Source organism: Aethalodelphis obliquidens, unplaced genomic scaffold (assembly GCF_003676395.1).
Source record: "Aethalodelphis obliquidens isolate GAN/ISIS:26980383/991018 unplaced genomic scaffold, ASM367639v1 scaffold15, whole genome shotgun sequence".
In the NCBI taxonomy this organism is placed as follows: Eukaryota; Metazoa; Chordata; class Mammalia; order Artiodactyla; family Delphinidae; genus Aethalodelphis; species Aethalodelphis obliquidens.
In genome coordinates this window covers 31,556,614-31,572,721 of record NW_020837959.1, presented here as the reverse complement: position 1 = coordinate 31,572,721, position 16,108 = coordinate 31,556,614, and positions in this window count along the sequence as shown.

The window sequence follows — 16,108 nt, the reverse complement described above, 5'->3', positions numbered from 1 at the left end:
ACGTGAGGATTCTTCAAAGAGAAGCATACAAAAAAAAAAAAAAAAAAAAAAAAAAAAAAGGGATATGCATGGTTACCCTTGGCATATACCAGAAAAAGGCTATTTTAGAAAAAAAACATGTAGCTGAGATTGGCATGCATGTAAGATCTAGCTATGCTGGTACATTGTTGTGGTTTTGGAGCAAAGCCTGAGCATTTGAACATGTGATGCTTTTTGGTTTATGTATAAGATATCATAGCAGGATGGACACACTTCCATGGCATGGAAGAGGGTTGCTTTTGAACAATGACATTCAGTGGTAGCAAAACGCAGAACAGTAATGCTGGATCAAACTCTTTCCCCCATGGTACTGAGTAAGCCTTGAGCTCTTAAACTTAAAAAGGGTCTGAATACGTGTGGGAGGGGAAGGCTTTCCAGGGGAAGTCTCAAGAGTGAGATGCTAGACTTCCCACTCAGAAGTCACATGGATACGAACTGGAAAAATAAAAGAATACGACTGCTTTGTACCCCTGTGTTAATGAATCAGGATATGCTTGCTACATTTGTAAAATTAAAGAGAAATCACAATGGTACATTGTGTGGGAATCCCAAATCACAATACATACTGTGATTTCTCCTTTATGTTTATTAATTAATTGTTTTTATTTTTTAAAGCCTTTATTGAATTTGTTACAATATTGCTTCTGTTTTATGTTTTGGTTTTTTGGCCACAAGGCATGTGGGATCTTAGCTCCCCGACCAGGGATCAAACCTGCACCCCCTGCATTGGAAGGCGAAGTCTTAACCACTGGACCACCAGGGAAGTCCCTCTGTTCATTAATTTAAATGTGCAGTCCAGGGAATTTTACTTAGATCAGCAGAAACCCTAGAAATCTCAAAGAAGATTTGACCTCTTCTGGGAGGTCTATGAGAATAAGTCACAGCTAAGAAATTCCCTTGCATGGATCACCGCAGACTAATTCCTAAATCTCCCTTTTAACTGATTTCATTGGAAGTCTGAAAGAATATAATGTGAATGCTGAGCAATCTGTCAGCCTGTGGCTTCTCATTCTATAATTGATTCAATATTTTGGTTTGTTGTATTCATATACCTCTTCATAACTGACGATGCCCTTTTGCATATATTATGTTGTTTGTGCCTCACAGCCACACTGATGGATATGCAGAGCAGTGACTACTAATTCCACTTAATACATGAGGACACTGGGGCCCAAAGGGATTAAATGATATAACCATAAATGAGTGCAAGAGAATTTAAATTTAGAGAATAGATACTTGTTAATTGCAAAGGGAAAAATAGCAACTTTAGTGTGAGGACATATGGCAGACGCCACTTAAACCAAGTGATCAGGGTTAGCATGACAGGTAATGAGACCTATCAGTATCATGTGCCTCCTGATATTACGCACTGAGAAGGGCACAACATCACTTCTGTAGGATTGCTGCCAAAAATATTAACCTGAATCATGAGGAAACATCAGACACACCCAAACTGAGGATCATGCTCCCATATTGGCCGGTACTATTCAAAAGTATCAAGATCATAAAAGACAAAGAAAGACTGAGGACTGTTTCAGATTGTAGGAGACTGAGAAACCATGACAGCTAAATGCAATCTGAGAACCTGGATCTTGGGTCTGGAAAAGGACATTAGTGGGACAATTGGTGAAAATGGATAAGATCTGTAGATTAGTTAATAGTGTCATTGTCAATGTTAATTTCTTGATTTTGCTAACTGTACACTTGTTAGGTAAGATGTTAATATTTGGGAAAGCTGTGAGAAAGGTATACAGGAATTTTGTGTACTGTCTTTGCCACTTTTTTAAGTCTGAACTTATTTCAAAAATCAAAGTTAAAGTAGAGAAGTAAATAGATTTTCTCCTGCAGCCAAACCAATTTTTAAAAAAAATTGTATTGGAGTATTTACAGCGTTGTGTTGGTTTCAGGTGTACAGCAAAGTCATTCAGTTAATATTCATATACTCATTCTTTTTCAGATTCTTTTCTCATATAGGTTTCCACAGAATATTGAGTAGAGTTCCACCAATTTTTATCTTCAATGAGTATGTACATAAACTTCAAAACTCAACTAAATAAATGGCTTTTTCATTATTCAAATGAATAATTTGAATTTTTTAATTATTCAAATCCATGGGTGATGCTCCTAGGGAGCTCTTCAATGTTCTACTGTAGAATTCTGGGAGGATATAGAGCATGGTGGTACAAGACTATAGGACTTCGATTTGGAGAGACATCCCAGCCCTGCCAATTTCTATGTATTTCAACCTCAGTTTCCCTATCTGAAAAATGGGGATAAGCAAAGGTATCATAGGATTGTTGTGGGATTGAATGAGTCGATGTATGCTAGGTCCTTACCACAGTGCTAGGTATGAGTTCTAGCTTTTGAACTATGATTGATTTAAATAAAAGGGTGAGAAATGATAGCTTCCTGAGCCAGTCATCACTTTGTGTCAGAATGCTTCCTTTGGTTGGTATTTCACTAACATAAATGGACACACTTCCTCAAAAGCTGTTTAAAGCATGCTCATTACTGATAAAAAAGGGAAAGGATGTCATTTACAAAATTTCCCCAGGGATATGTTGAAAATGATAAGTGAATTGCTAAAAGCTTGCCATGGAAAAGATCTCAGCCATCACCACCGCATCAGTAGTCTGTCGGGTACCGTCCATTGAAGAGAGAGTGGAAAATGGGAACTCTGCCCAAAATTTCAGCACCTGTGATGGAGAGCAGGGAAGAAACCACAGCTGCTCCAGGAGCCCAGCAAAACCTGCCTGAGTGGGCGGACAAGGCTTTAAACAACTTGGAAAGACTCTTCAAAGAACAATTCAAAACAACCTCCCGCGGTGGGAGGTGAAATCTGGCTGGGAAACTCCTGCTTTCTTTCTCCAGGGTAGAATTCCCAGGCTTCTGGATCCTGGTGGAGTGCCCTTGGCAGTGGACACTGATGTTCCCTTTACACTTTCCCGGGACTCAAAGTGATGGTTTTGAGTACACAGGGTGAAGAACATCTGGCTCTCCTGAAGCTGAAAGAGATTTGCAGTCAGCAGGCGGGGGGTGGAGGTTTATGAAAATAGTGGGGTGAAGTTCATTTTGTGGACCACTCTTGGCCCTGGGTGTTATTTATTTCAAATTTTATACTGCTGGGCTCCTGTGGGCTTATTACAGATCAATTCATAAACAAACACACGCTAAGTTGTGTCCTGGGGATACATGATGAGTTTATGTGACTTTGGGGTTGTGTTTTAGAGGTAAGAGGGGAGCCACAGCTAAGAACTCAGTGTAATAAACTGAAATTCCAAGCTACACCCCTATCTGGGTAAAAGACTGAAGAGAAGTCCATGAACTATGCACAGGTTTAAGGCACTGAATTAATATCTTCAACATTTCTAAAAAGAATTACTGTGGACTGAGGCAACAAATAATCCCACAGAGCACCCAGCTTTCCCTAAGAGTATATGAAAAGATAAAATAAATACTTTGGAGACCTGACATGTTCTTTAAAATAACTTTAATATGCATTTGATATGAACTTAATTTAATATGTATTTCTAATAGTAATGACCTAAATCATCATTTATTCAATCATCTCACAAATATCTATCATGTGTCTACTATATGCCAGAACTATATATAAGCCAAGATTCTAACTAATTTATGGTTAATATTTTTTGATGACAATAGTTATCCCTTCAAAAAAAGCTTCTATTTTCTGATGTAATGAGCATCGAGAGAAACCCTTCCCCACTCAAAATACATCCCTGTATAGCGATTCTGTGTGCACACACTGTTATCTTTGTGTGTTTAAAGTGGTGGAAACTCATCGGATGAAAGGATGAGTCATCATGAGAGGGTTACGTACAGCAGTCCTGTCTGAGCAGAGCCGTAAAAGGGAGGCTGTACATTCCCAAATTATACATGAAACTGAGAGATGTTTATTTCTCACTGTGAGGTCCATCTCAATGAGATCTCAGGAAGAGACACCATCATCAAAGAGGAAGAATCATGATTCCAGGAGATCATTTAGTTTGCAAGTCTAGTGTCATTTTGCAACACAAAATGTAATAGGTAGGCAAAGATATAATTGAAAGAGAAGAATGAGGGGAAGATTATATTGGAGGGGAAGAGAATCAGAAGACAGAGATTAAAAATAAGAGAAAACAGAAAAGTGGACATGCTTGGAAGGATGGAAAGTGCCCCCCGATACCTCCCCAGATGTGATGCAGTGCTGGTAACATAAGATGCCCTTCCTGCTTCCATCCCTCACCCTCCAGAGCAATTCCTGCCCAGACAGAATGGTCAGAAGCTTTAGAAATGATACAACGCCAAGATATGACATTAAGATCAAGGAAATATCCCTCTATGGAACTGACTCTAGATGAACAGCAATATTCATCGAATCACTTTGCTGTCTGTGGAGTAACCCGGAGTGGTAAATGGTGTGTAACTGAGTTGCTGGGATCAGCATGGTTCTCAGTTCACCCAGTAGAACACTTCATTATATTATGATGTTTTCAGAATGAGATAATAGTGATTTTGATTACTAATAAAATAATAACTGTACAGTTAAGAAGTGGTTAGTGTTGATTTAGCCTAGTGCATGGGAAAGAGGGATTCTATCTGACAAAAACAGTTATTCCAACCACTACAAGGGTGAATTTGGTACTCTGAACAAGGATTCATTCATTCATTCATTCGTCCATTCTTTCTCTCTCTCACACACACATCTTTTATATCAACTGTATTCAATTTCTTCTTGCCATTACAGATTTCTGGTCTTCAACATCAGCTGAGTGTTCCCTGTTGCCTTATTGTTCTCACCACCTTCATTGAGTTTATTACTCTCACTACCTCTGCTTTTTTTTTTTTTTTTGTGGTACACGGACCTCTCACTGTTGTGGCCTCTCCCGATGCGGAGCACAGGCTCCGGACACGCAGGCTCAGCGGCCATGGCTCACGGGCTCAGCCGCTCCGCGGCATGTGGGATCTTCGCGGACCAGGGCACGAACCCGCGTCCCCTGCATCGGCAGGCGGACTCTCAACCACTGCGCCACCAGGGAAGCCCCTACCTCTGCTCTTGAACTACCCATCCTCACTGTTTGGGGATACTCCCTCTAATTCCTTAGCCCAGCATGTAAGGCCTCAGTCCTTATAGTCCTGTAGTGGATTTCATTGTCTGTCCTCCCCTTCAGTGTTACTGTTTGCTACAGCTCTGTCCTGGGCTCTCTTCCCTCTGTGTGTTCTCACTTGGAAACTCGTCTTTCCTCCATGGCACCCACGTATGCGCTCAGCACTCTCAAATGCAGACCACTGAACCGGTTTCTTCTCCATCATTTCAGACCAAAGTAAGTAAAAGTCAACATGTCTGAAAATCAACCCATATTTGTCCTCCCAAACATGCTTCTGCCATCTTTCTTAGCTTGGTGAATAGTATGTCCATGCACTAAGTAACCTAGGGCCAAACTTGGGTTTCTGAGACTCACCTCCTCTGCTCATCTCTCATGTTCAAACCTTTACCTCCTTAACCTTTCCCAAATCTGTCTTTTCCATTCCATCCTCACTCCTAGGCTTCAGCTCAGACCCTTCTCATTTTATTTTGGAGAATTTTAATATTTTCCTAACTGATTTTCCTGCCTCTGTTCTTTCTACTTTTTTTAAGTGTTTTTTTTTTTTGATGTGGACCATTTTTAAAGTCTTTATTGAATCTGTTACAATATTGCTTCTGTTTTATGTTTTGATTTTTTGGCCGCGAGGCATGTGGGATATTAGCTCCCCAACCAGGGATCAAACCCACACCCCCTGCATAGGAAGGCGAAGTCTTAACCACTGGACCACCAGGGAAGTCCCTTCCTGCCTCTATTCTTGCATACCGTTAATTGATTACCCACACTTCTGCCAGAGTGACTGCTTTAAAATTCAAATCTAACTAAATTACTTCTCTAACTTGCAACCCTTAGGGGCTTCTCATTGCTTCATGGTTCTCCAATGCTCTCAGCATGATGTTTAAGGCCTGATACAGCCCGCCCTCTGCCTGACCCTCAGCCTCTTTTCTTCCCTCTGTCACAGGCTATGGTCCAGCCATAGCCCAGAATAAAGGTCATGAACTGAACAGCTGGAGCAGAATATCCTACAGGCTTTTATCATGTCTAAAAAGATAGTCTTAAAGGCTAAGAATAAGTAGGCTTGATATTTCCTATGCTTCCATCAGCATACACTGATGTATACATTTTGTTGAATTTTGTCATTATTGGATGTTCTTTCCATAGGCTTCGATCTTATCTATACTGGCTGTTGAGGGCTCATGTGTTGATCTTACACCATATCTGATATTTGCTCCCACTGAGTAAAGAAGCCTTCTTCGTGTTCTAACAAAAAATGGAAACATTTCACATCACATTGCCAGGATCTGAGGATCTCTAGCAATAGCACATGTCATTAATTTCAGCCTTTGATAATCCAAGAAGTATGGAAAATTCCCACCTCCTACTCTTTTGCAGGATTCTCAGCTCTGCCAAGTTTTATAGCTCATCAGGATATTTACAAGCTATATGTTGAGCTGTGGAAAAAAGACATCTTCACATCTTTAGTTAGAAGCTTTACAAAGAGCGTTCAAATCAAGCCTTGCGGTGAGGGAGGCGGAATACTGGATTCCACTTCCAGCTTTTCCGGGAGCAAGGGGTGTGATCGTGGACAAACTTCTAAACCTCCTAGGACTCAGTTTCCTCATTTGTTAAATAGCCTTGGCTGCTCTCTAAAATTCCTTCCAGCACTAAAACAAAACAAAACAAAAACGTTGCCAATTTTCTTACAAATTCCTGCCCAGCTAGGTGACTATAGAATGTTTCCTTTGTGGGGAAGGAAAATATAAATAGGTTTTTGTTTTTTTCCAAACTAAATGGTCCTTCTTTAGAGCCCTCAGCCCTCATGGCCTACAAATCAAGTTATGTCCATTTTTAAGTAGTTGCTGAAAAATTGAGGGCACTTTTTTTCCTCACCAACTGACCCTGTGAATAACACCCTTTCACAAACACTGACAGTGTAATGTACAGCCTGAAGGGAATTTCTTTTGCTTGCTTAAAAAGGAAAATCAGCTTTTCATCTAGCCTTTACTACCCTGAATTTAGCGTGGAAAGATGAATGTTTAAAAAATTGTAACCAGGTTAGTGGTTGATCCTGATGAGTATGAGAAGTGAAAAGAGGGAGGTAAACCTAAAGGAGTGATTTTTCTAGAGGTTTTACCATGTCACCTTAACATCCTCAATTCTTCGACAATTCCCCAAGAAGAATACAGGGTTCACCTCTTTTCTTTCAGAACTGTATAGTGATTGCACTAAAACCAAACAGAAACCACAGCCAGCACCTCAGCCTCATCCAAAGTGGAAATCATGACATGCTCTGGGTGACTAGGTTTTCTCTCACCCGGAAATACAATTACAACACAATTTAATTATAAATCATTAATAAATATAATCTGAAAAAATCTCATACATTTGGAAATTAATGCATATAACATAAATAAATATAAGTAATTGTAATGTAAATGAGAAAATACTTAGAACAGAAATATTTAAAAATTACATATCAAAATTTGTGGGAAGAAACTAAAGAAATAATGAAAGAAAAATTTAATTTTAAATATATATAGAATGAAAATTAATGAGTTAAATGGTCAACTCAAGAAGTTAGAAAAAAATACAACTGGGTAAAACCCAAAGGAAGAAAAGGAAGAGAAGAAACAAAAAGAGCAGAAATTACTTTAATGCCTGAGAGAAAAGCAACCAAATCGATAGCTTATCCTCTGAAATGTTAATAAAATAGACAAATATTTGGTGAAATGTTTCAAGAATAAAAAGGAGAAAAGAAATAACAAACAATATTGGAAGTAAACAAAAAAAGGTGAAGTATATCTGCAAATGCAAACTTGGTAGAAAATAATAAGAAAATACTATCAATAATTTTGTGTTGATAAATCTACATATTTGAATGAATGGACAATTTCCTGGAAAAAAAACATAACTTATCAAAACTGACTTAAGAATAAGTAATACACTTGAATAGTCTGCACCTCAACACACACACACACACCCCCCAAGAACTCTCCTGACCATTTTATGAGTTACACCAAACTTTCATGAATCAGATCATCATATCACATCCAGGGAACACTATAAGAGCAAAAGCTCCCGATACTTTGCATGGTCTCATGTAAAACTTGGTCCTTTAATCAGAAAAAGGTAATATTAGAAAAAAATTATGCATTCGTCTCCTCTGTCCTCATAAGTGTAAGCTTTCTTTTAAACAGAGTAAGCCAAAATCTAGCAATACATTTATTTAAATACATTTCACTACATTCACAGATTAAAAGAATAAAAATATATGATTATCTTAATACATGTAGAAAAAAATGGATAACATTTAGCAACTTCTGATCTGATGAATACTCTTAGCAAACCAAGGATAAGATAACATGCAACACTCTTCAGGCAAAATTTTCAGTGGGAGATTTTTATTAGTCAGGGAAGTGTCTTGGTGGCCAATTAAATTATAAAGTTCCCTTTGCTGCTGTTCACTCTCCTGCTTGGATCTGCCAAGCACTCTCTCTACTCCTGCTCTGAAAGAAAGAGTAGTCACAGAAGCTGAAGATTATCCACTCCTTTGCATGGGGTTGGCTTTATACCTGATGAGAAGCACAGGAGCTTCTAGCTAGGCATGTTCCACCTTAGCCTCAACCCCACTAGCCTAGAGAACCTGTCCCATTCCTTATGCTTCTCAAATGAAGCCATAGGTCAAGACTAAGATGGCAGCAGGGCTTCCCGGACAGCTGGTGGAACCTAGCCTTTCTGCTTGGCTCACAGACATGGCTGAGAGACAGTCCTCTTGTTCAGGATTGAGACTGTCCCTTTATCAACAGGCCCATGACTAGTGCTATCCGTGGGCTGTAGCAGCAACAGACATCTAATCCCAGAATCGAACAGTGGGGGAGAATGTAGTGAGCATTTCACTGTCTCTCTTGAAGCGTCTGTCTTCGACTGTTAAACGTCTTTCCTTTCTCTTTTTTTCCCCTCTATCTACAGTCCTTTTTTTCCTCTCATTCTCATCTGTATAAATCTTTCCTGGCATTTTCACTGTTTCATTATTCTCTATCTTTTTTCCTCTTACTTTTCATCCCCATTTGCTAACCTCTACTACCTCTCCCTACCATATTCTCCAGTTTCTGGGTATGTACCTGTGTCTCCACCAATTTCCCTAGGCTCTCTTCTTCCTCAACCTTATTCTTGGGCTCTTCTAGCATACACTCTTCTAAAACCTTTCTACTTATTTCATGACAATATGTAGGCCACCATTCTAACAGGAAGCCCAGCAGATGTGTGTAATAGAACAACAACATCATCCAGATGAGGGTCTGTGCTCCACGAACATCCAAGCTTCCTCCTCTCTTGGCAAACAGATTTCTTTATTTTCTTTTTTGTGTAGGAGATAATGTTTCAGATAACACCCCAGAGATTAATTACCATGAATTAGCCCAATGTAGTTTTTATAGCTATGTTTTTGATTATTTTATAGTTAATATTGGCTTAGTTAGGAATACAGAAACTCTCACCAGAACTCTATACCTAAAGGGTTCAAACAGAGTGAAGTAAGTCAGAAAGAGAAAAACAAACATCGTATATTAAAGCATATATGTGGAATCTAGGAAAATGGTACAGATGAACTGGTTTGCAACGCAGAAATAGCGACACAGATGTAAAGAACAAACGTATGGACACCAGAGGCGGAAAGCATGACAGGGACGTCTGATGAATTGGGAGATTGGGATTGACATGTATACACTGATGTGTATAAAATAGATAACTAATAAGAACCTGCTGCATAAAAATAAATAAATAAAATTTTAAAAAAACAAGGCAGTTACACAAATAACTGGGTTCTCACGTGTGCTTATGAAAGTTGTAATTATTTATATGCATCTCAAGAAATTAAAGGTCAATAATTAGCCTGTATTTTGGAAGGAAATGATATCCTGGCTGATTGATTTGGAGAATCATTTCATTTTGTATCCTCAGTACCTAACAGTTCTTGGTGTCTAAGAGAATCTCAGAAACTGCTGTTAAAACAAATATTGGTTTCTATCCAAGGCATCCTCGTGGGATCCCTAAATACATAACTGAAATGGTCTCATATGATTATGGATTTCCACTCCTGCAACAAATAACAAAATTTGCACGTAAAAGACGAGCATGACTGAATTATTTCTTGGTGTTTGAATAGTCATTTACAATCGTAAGTCACTTGGTAGTTTTTTACAACAGTCTATTCATCATAAAGACTATGGAAAAGGGATTTTTACAAATCTACTGATGGAAAATCCAAGGAAGAAAAATTCACATAGATCTTCACTAGGGACAGTTTTCCCCTTAGCTTAAAAAAAATACTAAAGACATAAAGGAAAATGATCTACTGTGACATATTATACAAACTTAGCTTTTCTGAGCAAAGAAAGAACATGAACACATGATATGAACAGGAAAAAGATATTAAAGCAACCCCAAGTAATCTCAAGAAATCTCTGGATTTGCCTAGAGCACTTGACTCCCAGCTTTCTCTCAGTTTCCCTCTGGATAACAAAAGACAAACAAAAACAAATAACAAAAAACTGCAAAGCCCAGGTGGGATTGCCTGGTAGTCACTATTATCATGTGCTGGGAGAACCAGCAAAGTAGAACTATTTTTTAAATTAATTAATTAATTATTTTTTTCCTGAGACATGCGAATTTCATTTTATTGCTGCTCTGAGAATACATCTAATTACTCAGAAGAACTATTTTTTAAAATAATATTTCAAAAAGACTTTCAAAATAGACACCCCAGGAATCAGAATTTTTTTCTTTTTTGGTCTTTTTTCCTATAGTTTATGGATTTTTAAATACATTCTAAATTTTATATAGCAGAGGGTGGGAGAGCTGGAGTGAGTGATAGTGTAGGGCATCTAAAAGGCCAGTCCAGGCAGGACCCAGTTATAAAACTTGGCCATTGTTTCCCCTCTAAAGGTTTTACTAAAATTTTTGTGCTTTGAGGAGACAATCTTACACATGAGCAAAAATGAAAAGGCCAGGTATCCATAAAGAGAATAAACAAAACTGCCAAAAATATTGATCTGTCCCATAATGAATACTACACACAATTGTTACAGTACTATTAAAAATATTAAGCAAAGATAGTGTGAGAGGGTTGGTGGACTCCAAAACCAGTCTTGCTCACAATTATGCCCAGGACCACTTCTGGCACTTAGCTCTCTCATCCCCACCCCACTATTATGAAGCTGAGACTGGAGATTTGCTAGCTAGGCTGATCCTGGGTGGATCACAGGACCAGGATGGTGGGGAAGAGGACAGCAGTGTAAAGTCCTAAAGAACAATGGGCTTAGGGGGTCCTGGCTCCTTTACTTATAAGCTAGCTGTGTAATCCTGGACAAAATTTTTAAAGTTCCTGACTTTTTTAGAGACAATAAGACCACCTCATAGAATTGTTGGGAAGCTGAAAGGCATAAAATATGTGGAGATCTAGAAAATATGTGAAAGCTGACCTGGTAGATTGAGTAGGTGTTCAATAAATGGTACCTGTTGCCACACAGTATTCACAGCTCGGTGACCTAGACAAGAAATCGTTCATTTATTCAACCAATATTAATTGTGTATGTACTATGGACCAAACACTGAGTTAGGTGTTGAGATGGGCTGTAGATGATTCCTGATGTGGGGGGAAAAGTTGTATGGAAACTGAAATTGAGGAAAAGTTGTGTGATATACTAGAAATTTGCCCTCAGCTTCTTGACAGGGATAGTGAGCTATCTCTGCTTCTACAGGACAAATTATCAAGAATCAGAGGGTCTGTAAAGTTGCTGAACTCAACACTGGGTATTGGTAAAACAGGTATTTCCATTTCATGCATGATTTCCTTATTTTAAACTCTTCCTCTCATGAGTGAGTTAGCTCCAGTCATTTGGATGCTAAAACCAGGCTCCTACCAACTTTGGTTGGATCTCAGCTCCAAACAAAATTGATTGAGAAGAGAAAGGAAGAGAAAGCAAAGTAATTCCTGCCCATTCCCTACAACAGAGAAAAGTCTATGAAGATATTCCCTCTCTCCTGTGTCTTTGGAGTAGATAGGTCTACTTCAAAGAGAACAATCTAGTTGAAATCAAAAAGTATCTATCTATCTATATATCTTCTTCTACAGCCAGGTATTCTATCTGTTAGAATTTTTTTTTAAGGTTTATAATCCAGTGCTACAAGAAACTATAGACTGTCAGCTATTACAAACTTAGTGTGAATTTATTTCACTACTTTCTCCATAATTCCCTTAGCCAACAGCTGAGGGAATGAGAGTTTTGCTGGAATGACAGACTTTATCTCCTATAAGGAACCTGAGAGCTCTAGATACCTTGGTGCAGGAGACAGAAAAATAACTCCCAAAGATTGTCCTAATCCTCAGAACCTGTGAATATGTAAACTTACAAGGCAAAAGTGATTTTGCAGATGTGCTTAAGTTAAAGATATTGAGATGGGGAGATCGTCCTGGATTATGCAAGTGGGCCCCATCTAATCACATGAGTCCTTAAAAAAAATGGAGAGCCTTTCACAGCTGTGATAAGAGAAAGCCTTGTGACAATGGAAGCAGGGTTGGAGAGATGCTACATTGTTGGCCTTGAAGGAGGATGAAGGGGGCCACGAGCCAAGGAATATCTGGGCCCTGTAGAACCTGGAAAAGGCAAAGAAATGGATTCTCTCCTAGAACACTTGGAAGGGATGTAGCTATTCTGAAACCTTGCTTTTACTTCAGTGAGACGCATGTTGGAATTCTGTCCTACAAAACTGTAATCAATTTGTGTTGTCAATAAACATTGTAATTTGTTATGTCAGCAATAGAAAATTAAGGCATAGGGGACAAGGAAGTGAGGACTCTAAGCAAAGAGGGAGGAAGAAGAGGTTCAAGACACCTCTCTAAAGATCTCTGTCCTTATTGTATATCACCATTGCTATTTATTACCTCCCTAGAGCTTCTCATGTGGTCACTATTTTGTTTCCTTTCTGGATTACTAGTTTAATACTTATTTCACATTAGAATACAAGCTCCCTTATCCCACATCCAAGTGCAAGGTCCAAGAACAAAAGGACTGCATGTATCTATTCACCATTGTGTTGGCATTGCCCATTCACTGAAGAATGAATGGGAATATTCCACCTGTCTTCTCAGCCAGTCATCACCTCCAGACCTCTACTGTCCTCTAGGCCCACATGGTCTACCATGGAATTCTGAGGAAGATAAGCATGAACAAAGAAGGAAGTTTGTCCTTCAGTATTTTATGGTCAAGGAATTAATTTTACAGAAGCTAAATCATTTATTAAAATGATTAAAGTTCATTTTGTATTGTTCTTTCGGGTTAACCTCGATATTCATATATGTGAACCATGGAGTGTTAACTTTTAATATGATCACAGAACAATTTTGAGAATCAAAACACTAAAATAGTCACCAGACAAGGGCAAGAAAATATCTGGTTTCATTCAGTGACTTAACATGACATTCAAAGTCCTTGAAAATTACAAGAAGATTGATCCTAAGGGGAGCCAAAGGCTAGTAGATTGGACCAGCCAAAGGTCATATATAAAAAGACTAGGTGGAGCTAGAAAAATATCTAGGACTCATGATTTTTAGTTTAGATGTTCTGGGTTGTTTTTCTTTTTTCCTTAAGCAGCATTGTTTCCCAGCAGGCCTATTTGAAAGTGGGTGGGACCCAGAAAAATCCTGGTTGGCTTTTTTTTTTTTCAATACTTCTCTCCCACTTCTCCAAAAAATATATTTATATCAGTGAAATTGGGTAAAATATTTATGAGCCTCAGTTCTTAAAAACAGTAATTAGGGTAGAGAGGTAGGAAGTGACCCCTCCTTCATCAAGCTGGGGCTGGTGTTATGAAGCCCCGCTCAACATTGTCCAAGAGGCCCATGTTTTGTCCTTTGAAAGATGACCAACACAGTCAGACTCACCCATAGGAATTAAGTATTTTGCTTTTCCCTTCTCTCATTTCCTCTCTGTCTTCTTGTTGGTGTCTCATGTTTGCCCTCAGACTGTAGTTTTGGTACCTGCCCTAAATCAGCTCTTGGCCTTTCTCTGTTCTAACTTTCAGAAAAGTGATTCTGGCCTTGCTGGACTACTCCACCTCTTGCTTCCCAGACAGGACTTGCTATTCCTCCCTGGCTTCCCAGCCAAGAAGCAACCTGCTCCAAGTTTCAGTCTCATTAACTTAGCATGTGACAGGTCTGCTGTGCTAGGGACATCTCTCTGTTTTATTATTTTCCGTATTTTTCCACCTCCTCTGATAATCAATGGACAAGGTACTCATGATAGAATTCTTCTCTTTTCTTTCCTTAAAAAAATGTTTTTTCCTTAGAAACATAAAGTAGAATGGTGATTATCAGGGATTAGGGGGAAGGGGAAAAGGAGAGTTGTTTACCAGGTATAGAGTTTCAGATTTGCCAGAAGAAAAAGTTCTGGAGATATGCTTCACAACAATAATGAATATACTTAGCACTACTGCACTGTAGACTTTTTAAATGGTTAAGATGGTAAATTTTATGTTATGTGTGCTTTTTTTAAATAAATAAATCACAATTTATTTATTTTTAAATAAATCACAATTTATTTTTATTTTTTATTGAAGTATAGTTGATTTTCAGTGCTCTGTTAGTTTCAGGTAAGCGACAAAGTGATTCAGTTATACATACATATATAACTATTTTTTTCATATTCTTTTCCCTTGTAGGTTATTACAAAATATTGAGTATAGTTCTCTGTGCTATACAGTAGGTCCTTGCTGGTTATCACAAATTTTTTAAAAAGGAAATTAAAAATTTACTTTTTCTCCTGAGTTCTGCTCTTTATGCTTTTGGGTGTTGAAGTGGGTACTAAATTGAGTCAAATGCCTATTCACCAGTTCTCTTAAAAATAGAACCTACCAAGGGGACCTATCTTGGGGTTTGCTCAAATCATGATTTCTTACTTCACAGACTTGATCCTAACAATACAGAAGTATACATTCCAGGAATAATAGTTGAGCGTCAACTATTTCCTAAGCACTGACAGAAATTCAAGGATGAATTGCACACAAGCCCCTACTTACTGAAGTTTATATACCTAAACAATAATAATGATAGTAGAGCTGCCATTTATTATGGTTACTCTGTGCCGGGAAATATACTATGCATTTTAATACATTACCTCTTTTATTCTTTAACAACCTAATGAAATAAGTAATTTTTCAGAGTCTCTAGTCTTTAAATGGAGCTGATATGTATGCACTTAGAAAGTAAAAATAAAATGAAGAACTATTTAAATGGAGTGAATGTGTATTAACATCTGTGTGCCAGGCAGAGTTCTGAAGAAACTTATACATAACATTTTATCTCCATTTTACAGATAAGGAAGTTGAGGATCAGCCAGGTTCAGAGACTTGCCAAAGGCCATTTAGCTAATAAGACAAACATGTGTTGAAACCAGCGTCTGGCAGATCCCCAAGGTCGCATGGATCATCTCACTTGGACTTCCTATTAGCGATAATATAAGTTGGAAAGTGGTTGTGTGCTAGAAGTCTACGTGAAATAACGTAGGAAACAAGAGAAGAAGAGATTTACCTTTCGTTGGAGTTGGTGAGATGAAGAAGTAATCTAAGGGAAAACAACATATTTAAAGGAGCGAAAGGAAGAGTGCAGTGTTTGGATGTAGTAAACAAGCAGTACAATTGGCTGGAATCTTCCAGGTAAGAGGTAGAGCAGTAAGAGATCAGACCAGGAAGCCACACAAAGGCCTGGGCCTCCAGAACCTGGATGTCTGTCTAAGGGATCTGGACTTCACTGTCTGTGTGATGGAAAACCATTGAGATTTTTCAAGCAGAGAAACTGCAGGACAAAGATCTATGTTCATTTAGCAAAACAGTGTATGAGATTAACTGGGGAGGGCTCAGAGGAGTGAAAAAAATCTAGCTAAACTTCTTTCTCCTTAATTCTCTTTTTAGGTTAACATTGGTCTTGACAC